This window comes from Pinus tabuliformis, chromosome 3_2 (assembly GCF_031772625.1).
Source record: "Pinus tabuliformis cultivar Carrire ecotype Pingquan chromosome 3_2, CPIR1, whole genome shotgun sequence".
NCBI lineage: Eukaryota > Viridiplantae > Streptophyta > Pinopsida > Pinales > Pinaceae > Pinus > Pinus tabuliformis.
In genome coordinates, this window is record NC_142302.1 from 858,852,996 (window position 1) to 858,861,467 (window position 8,472).

Sequence of the window (8,472 nt, forward strand, 5' to 3'; positions counted from 1 at the left end):
TAGTTTAGTGTGTGGCACATAAGGTAGCAAGCCATGAAATCACTCCAAACATAAAATTTGCACCCAATTTCTTGCAAATTACCTTACTACAAGTAAGTGGTCTTATTTTTCTTGATGTTTAACTTGCACATTTAAAGTTTTGGAAAATTTCTTCATACCTAATATCAAACCCTAGTTTTCCACTATAAACCCTAATCAGCTTGTTTTTCCCATTATCTATCGTTATAACTAAAACCCTTTACACATCACTCTTCCCCCCCTCATCTACATTACATCATCTATCCCTCATCTCCAAAACCCTCTCCCCCACCCTCATGATTTATGATCTATCCATAAGTGCCTAAATTCACTCAAAACCCATCCCTACAAACCCTAGAGCATACCACTCATCCCCATCTTCACTTTCTAAAATTGCACAACTAAAAGCTGGTTAAAATGGATAGAGGAGATGATGATTATGGTGAGGAGAATAAAGCAAGTGATAGCTCAACAAGGAGAGCAGGAAACAGAGAAAGCCTCATAAGGGAGGCAAAATCATAAGAGAGGAGCCAACTAAGCTAGGAGAACTACAAGCCTCTCTATTAGCAAATTCATGTTTTAGACACCTTGGTTGTTATGAGTTCTATGAACTAGTGGAGAGAGCCCAGTCTCATCATGAATTTGCTAGACTTTTTGTAGCCCACCTGCACAACAATGAAGTGACTCTCGCCTGGGTGACTTTCACAGTGTCACCATCTATTATTTCAGAGGCCACTAGGATTCCTGATGTTGGTGAGAAATGGTATAAGGCTCAGGACCTTGATGAGCATTATTATGAGCCTTACATTAAGCGTCAGTACAGAAGTCAGGTGAAGAGGCTTTTCCCCTTCAAATTTTTGGAGAACAGGTATGTCCCCTTGATGAGGATCATCATCAAATATTTCACTTGTGAGGGAAGATTTTCTAGGTTGTATACTTAGCAGATCAAGCTCCTCATGCACTTTACAAGGGTGAAGATGTAAAAACCTCCCCTACTTTTTGTTTAGAAACATTAATAATATGGCTTACATTGTGCAGAAGAAGCCATAACCTCAGCAGATGAGCAACATATATCACTACTCCTTGATTAATATTATTGTCCTTCACCATCTCAGTCTTCTAAATATCCCTTGCGAGAATTTCATTACTCATGACATGTTCAGGGAACCCCGAATTCCTACATCCATGGTGCAAGAAACAGTTGGGCCTTCTACTCATGTGGAAATAGAAGAGGAACACAAAGAGAGAAAAAATGTTGAGGTGCTGATATTCTTGACATATCACAGAGGTACAAGGAAATTATTTGTCGCTGTTAGGCAAGTGTTTGCTCCACAAGAGATGGAAGGGACCTTTCCTTCTTCATCAGTTCACAACAAAATGTTATCTCCACAGGTTGTGGAATGGACCTTGCCTTCTACATCAACAAAACATGTAGATATTGAGCAGCTAAACAAAGGGAAGGAAAAGGTATAGGAGGATGACTTGGATGATGAGCAAGAAAGGGAGTTTGAGTTGGAAGAACATGATGAGCCTGAGAAGCATGACACTGAGGTTATTGATTTAGAGGCTCGGGAGAGGGAAACCATCAAAGATATCATCATTCGAGAGAAGGAAGCTCAGGCACAAGCCTTAATGGATAACCTAGAGAGAGCCAATTTTTTCATCACATCCTTGGAACAAGAGAACAGACAATTGAGTGAAAAACAAGCCCTCATGGAGCTAGAAGTACTAAAAGTAAAGAGGCAAACTGACAAAGAGGCTCATGTCACTTTGACTCCTATCGAGCAAGAAATTGAAAAGGATAGGGAGACTTGGCTTGAAAGAGTCAACCTACATCTTGTAGGGCTTGTTGAGAAGGCCAACGGGGACAAGAAAATACTTAGACACATGGCATACCATTACATGGCTCGCAATAAAATTTGTAACATGAGGATCAGAAAGTTGAAGGCTAGGTTAAGGAGGGCTTTAGAAGGAAAAAAGGAGGAGGATAGATTAAATATGTTGGCTGAAGCCTCCTTGGCTAAAAAAAGCAGTTGATGGTGGTGCTTCATACCAATTTTGGGAACTTTTTAAGAAAATTTTGTCATTTTTTAATTTTTGAAATTCAATACACAGAAAAACTACCCAAGATGGCACTATGCTTTTTCTAGGGGCATCGAATGGATAAATGGGTTGCGTTTTTGGATTCAGGGCATCAAGGAAATGCACCCTAGCAATTTTCAAAATTTTTGGAGCAGGATTAGTCCACCAAAAGGTCCAAAAACACTCAAAAATTGACCTTTTTGCGAGATTTTGGACACATAGAAGCAACCTTGCGTGAATCAACATTTGAGTGATCAAATGAGCTCCAAATCCAAAAATTCTAGGTGTTCCAGAAAAAGAACTTGAAGACCTTTCCAATGAGCTATCCTAGGCTCACTTTAGATGATGGGAAGGCCTCCAAAGGTTGCCTGAAAGTGGCGTTGTGCGTAGGACCAGTGGCGCTGCACGTAGGGCAATTTGGCTCAAGATGCCTATTTTGCCAATTTTTGACTATTTTCATGATTTCTCTCTCATGGAGGATGATTCACTAATGTAATTAATGTCATGGATTATAAATATGATGGTAAAACACTTTAATATTGTAGACTCATTAGATTAAAAGTGGTTTTGAGGGTAATGAATCAGTTTCTGCTCTTTTAGAGGCAAGTGGTTTGATTGCCTAGATTCCAGTTCCTTTATTAGAAATGGTTGAAACAGCTCCTATTTTCATGGTTTCGACCCTTGATTGTTAGGATGAGTGTTTTGAAAGTATATATCATGTATTCTGTTTCTCATTGACAAGGGTTGGATTCAGCTGGATGCTCACGTACTGAACACATATCACTTTGTAGCAGTTTTGGTAGGAAACTAATAAAGTTGCAGCTATTTTTATGAGATCTTTGTGGTATGGCCTTTAGCATGCGTTTCTTCTTCTGTTATTATGTTCTCATGTTATTTATGTATGCCTATTTCATATAATTTCTTATTATTGGTTGTTTTCAAGTCAGATAGGTGGAATACATTAGGTTTTAATGCTCTACCTTGGGAAAACACCAATATTTCATGTCTTTTCTACTATTTAGGAAGGATTCATGACTTGCTCATGCCCTTCTTAGCTCCTCACCAATGTAGCATTTCACCCCATCAAGCCTAAGGTGCTGAAGCTCATACCTACCTTGTCCCATAGAACACCGTGCAATTCTGACTTAGTTTCCCAGACCCAAATTGCCGAGCTCCTCCTGATCTGGAAAAACACAAACAAAACCTATCAAACCTTTGAGCTACTATACCTACCATAAAATCTTGTTCCAGATTCAGTCATATTGACTGAGATCCATAAGGAGAGAGCCCTCTCCTGGCCTTGTACGGCTAGCTACAAGGCTAAGCTTAGTTTGTGGTTACCCTAGAAGTTGCCTCCCTTCAGCCTGAGGTAAATCTAGGTGATAACAGTATTCTTCATCTTTTTCTTATTTTTAGATTTCTTATTAAAAGATGAAGAAGATGAATAATTAACACCCATTTTATTCCCTTGAAATAAATTTTTCATCTAAGAAGCTTCAACGACATTCAAAAGATTTGGAGTGGACCACAGCCAATTGTTAGTCCAACATTCAATCTAGGAATATTTGAAGTGGCCTTCAATGGGGTACAACATTTCCAAAGAAATCAAAAGCAAAATGATCCCATTTTGGAGGGGTCTCGTGGTTGTTATCCACAAGAATTTTTTCCATACCCACCTTATACGCAGATCCTTCTATTATGGGATCATTAAAATGATTTTTCAAGGAAAAGAGATGCAGAATCAAACCTTTTCCTTTAAGGAGGAATATCCACAATTTCAAAAGAAAGATGAAAAGCCCTTCAAGACTAATGGAGTGGTTGGTCAGTCACTTAGAATCAAAGTTCCAAAAGTGATAGGACAAAATCAATTAAAGCCAACTAAATATAACGAGAAAAGAGAACTTCACTATAAATACATAAAGATACAGCCAAGCAAGGAACTTCAAAGTATTTCTACTCTAGGTGGTCAAGACCAGACACCAAAATACAAGAAAGTGAAGGAAAGGTCCTCTTGAACGTAGTTTCTAATGATTAGGGCTGAAGACTACCATCGAAGGTATCAAAAGAAGTTACATTGACCTTTAGATAATAGCCTTTGTCAGTGAAGTACCCAAGCTTTGAATGGGTACCCTCAAAAATTACTATGAAAGTGATGTAACGTCTCCCTCAGGTACCATAGGCATTCCCCTGCATAATCACCTGTGTGGTCATTATGAAAGGAAATTAAGGTCACGATTTCATCATTGCAAGCTAGGTGGAACAGTCGTGGGCCCATGATCCAACAAGTAGGATAGTGGGCATCTTTCTTTCCTTATCTTCACATGTCCTCGTGCTTAACTCATGCGATAGAATATCTTTTCCAAACAACTTAATGAGACTAGAATTCCACTCTTTAGCAAAATTATATACTTTCAGTTCAAGTGGTCATAGAGAGTTTTCTCTCCACACACCTATTCTAAGGCCCTAAATGCCCTATACTATTTTATGTTGCTATGACAAAAATAAAAAGTCTAGTTCATTTTAATTAAGCGCTTATTTTAATTGGTTGTTATTTAGGACATAAGGAAACAAAAGTCCAATTGATGGTGTTTTGACATCAAATAAATCAATATAAAACATAAGCTACATGAAAATGAAACTCTCTTTCTTTGATGAAAAGTGATTTCTACAAAGGTTCGATGAGAAACTTAATAAAGCCAAAAAAATCGTTTTTATTTTTCTTTTTCTTTTAAGAAGTGACACATTCAACCCAAAAGACTAAATGATTTATAAAATGCATCTACCCTCATGCATACTAGTATGCGAATTCAAGATTCAAAAATAGACTTAAATGTAAACAAATGTGATCAGAAAGGAAAAAGCCAATTCAAGAAGGAAAGAGAAGATAATCCGAAGATAAAGAGAAGTCCTCAACATAAAAATTACTTTTGACCTTATAATAAGAATTCACATATTTGAGAATATTTTGTTGGAAATTAGACGACCTGGCAGTGGCTCTGCAATCTGAGCTAGGGTTTGAGTTAGGGTTTGGCCACTCGTAACCATGGTGGGATGCGGAGGAGGGATTTTTGCTCCCTCCTAGAGTCAAGTATTTGTGAACAGAAGTAAGGGAGATGGTTAGCATCGCCTCAAGAAACCAATGGAGGTGACAACTGAGGATGTTAACACAAGAAATACCAGACCTCATTGACAGGAAGAGAATCATGAGGAAGATAGCAGGGGGAATAGGACAAGGGGTAGCAGTTAGAAAGATGCACCGATGAGTGCGACAGGGGTTCGTAAACCCAATTTGACCATTATTCCTTGGGTAGTTTTAAGTTACCCAATGATACAGGTCCACAAAGATCACATGGTGGAACACGCGGTTATATGGAAATTTATGGGGAGTTGGCCGACAGAGAAGTCTTTGCACACATGGATAAGAAACCACTAGAAACTAATGGGAGAAATAAACCTTCACTTTGGGTCCAAGGGCTTCTTTATGGTGGTGTTCACAAGCTTAGAGGATAAATATAGAGTTTTCAAGGGAGGACCCTATTTTTAGACTACTGCAGCACTTTACATGGGACCATGGGTGATGAATTTTGTCCTACAACAAGAAACATTCACTTCGGTACTGGTATGGATAAGACTTTACTCCCTTCCCTTAGATTATTGGCTACCCGAGTCTCTAAAGGCTATCGACAACGATCTAGGGCATTTTATAAAGATATCAGATGTGACTCTAAGAGGCAAATACACTTCCTTCGCCCGGATTTGTGTGGAAATGGACTTATCTGGGGCACTTCAAGATGAGATCATTTTAGAAGTGTATGACAAAGAACGGGTGTAGGCGGTGGACTATGAAAATGCCCCATTTAGGTGCCATAAGTGCCATGAACACAAGCACCTATACAGAGACTGCCCATCAAACAAACTGAAGAGCAAGACAAAAACCACCACATGCAATGATCCTGAGGTTTTCACTAAGGAGGGGGGTAAAGGGAAAGGAGGAAAGTGGTACCAAAGTAAAATCAACAAGGATGGGCAACCGAGCCACAGTAGTTTCAAGATCTTAGAAGAAGAAGTCGGAAACAACGGGGCAAACCATGAATCGAAGGCTAATCCCACTAAGAAGGAAAGGGATGCTAGTATGGAGGATATACCAGAGAACAAACAACAAAAGGATGATATACCGAGCATTATGGAGCTTAGTAGGGACCGTGAGATGACCCCAAGTGAGGAAGGAATGGAGGACCATGAACTACAGGAGATTCTATAGAGGGAGAATTTAGATCTATAAAAGTTTCTAGAGCAAGGAATCAACAAAGGGGTTGACTCCCTGCCAAAAGAGGAGTTTGACAAGGTTCAACAGCTCTTCCTCTAGAGAACCAAATCGAAAGGTTTTGGAGTCAAAAGAAACCATGATAGTGAGGAGAATAGAGGGATGAAAACAATGGACGAAACAATGAGGCACTCTTCCAAGAACCCAGATAGGAAAAGAGGAAGGAAAAGACAAAATGAGTTGCTGACTGAATGTGGGAAAGTCATGATTAACATAGGTAAGATGAAATAATGACCAGTTACTCCTTTACAAACATTTCTTAATGAATCTTACAACCTAGAATATTAGGGGTCTAGGAAGTAAAAGGAAACAAAGAAATCTTAGCAGTAGAATAAAATAAGAAAAACCAGATACGGTTTTTATTTAGGAAACAAAGTTTTCTATGGATAAGATCAGAGAAACACATAGAAAATGGTTAATCAAATATGAGTATCTAGAGGTTAAGGTAAATAGCTCGCCGGGGGGGGTTCTTATGCTTTGGGATCCCCAGAAACTTGGAATCCCAGATGCTGAAGCATCCAGGAACTATCTATCATTTGTGATTCAACCTTTGGGTGATAAAGAGATCTACATGATTACAAACATCTATGGTGCTCAAAAACTAGAAGACAAACTCAAGCTTCTCACCTCCCTTGGGGAGCTGAGAGAGAGATATCCTAATATGCCTTGGATTCTAGCAGGGGATTTCAATATGATCAAATCTCTTATAGAGAAAAAAGGTGGCACCAGAATACTAGGAAGAGACTCAAGTGCCTTCTAGAACTTCTTAAATAACATGGGACTAGTGGATACTAAAAAAATAAATGGAACTTTCACCTGGAACAATAAGAGGGGAGGGGCTTCTCAATTTGCCTCTAAACTAGATAGATTCATAATCTCAGAGAACCTCCTTCTCACAGGCCTTGACATGTCAGCTTTAATCCTTCCCTTTGGAGGCTTGGACCACTGCGCTATCCATCTTGAAACCACTTTTATGGGTACACCGATGAATAGACCTTTTAGGTTTGAAAATGTCTCACTCTCTCACCTTGACTTCACCAGCAATATTGATAAATGGTGGATGGAAGATATGCCCGTTCAAGGCAATAAAATGTTCATGCTCCAACAAAGACATAAACATATCAAATCTAGACTTAAATATTGGAACAAAAAAGAGTTTGGTAATATTTTTTAAGGAAAAAGAGAAGTTGAATAGAAACTCTAGGGGATTAATTAGATCATCATCACAGCTGGTATTAATGAGGAAAGGAAAACTCAAGTCGATTCTCTTCAGAAGGAATGGGAAGATAGGTGCATGTAAGAGGATATTTTCTAGAGACATAAATCGAGGGTGCAATGGATCAGAGAAGGGTAAAGAAACCCAAAGTTTTTTCATAAATCAACTTTGGATCATAGGTCACATAAAACCATTTGAAAACTCAGAAATGTTCAAGGGAAAGAGCTCATCTCCCACAAAGAAATGGAATCTGCCCTAGTTCAACACTTTCTTAGCATAGCAGAGGAGCCTCTCCTCGACAGATAATGGTTCATTAACAATTTCACAAAGTACATTCCCAAGCTTGTAACCAGGGAAGACAATCACAATATTAACAGACCAGTGTCTGATGATGAGGTTAGTGAAGTTATCAATGAGATGCAAAATGGGAAAGCTCCTGGCCCATATGGTTTCAATGTGGACTTCTTCAAAGCATGCTTGAAAATAGTCAAACAAAGACATCCTTGATGTTGTGGAAGACCCAAGAAGATCCAAAATGGTTTTGAAGGATCTCAATGCCTCTTTCATAGCTTCGATTCCAAAGCAAGAAAAAGATATGAAACCAGATAGATTCAGACCCATAGCTTTATGTAATTTGGTGTACAAAATTATTTCCAAAGTGATCGCTAGCAAACTCAAGCCCCTTCTTCCAGATCTTGTCTCAGAGGAGCAAACTAGTTATGTTGAAAGAATACAAATTCTCAATAACACCATACAAGCTCACGAGGTGGTACACTCTCTTAACATCATTGAGCAAGCTAGTATGATCATACAGCTTGACCTTCCAAAAGCT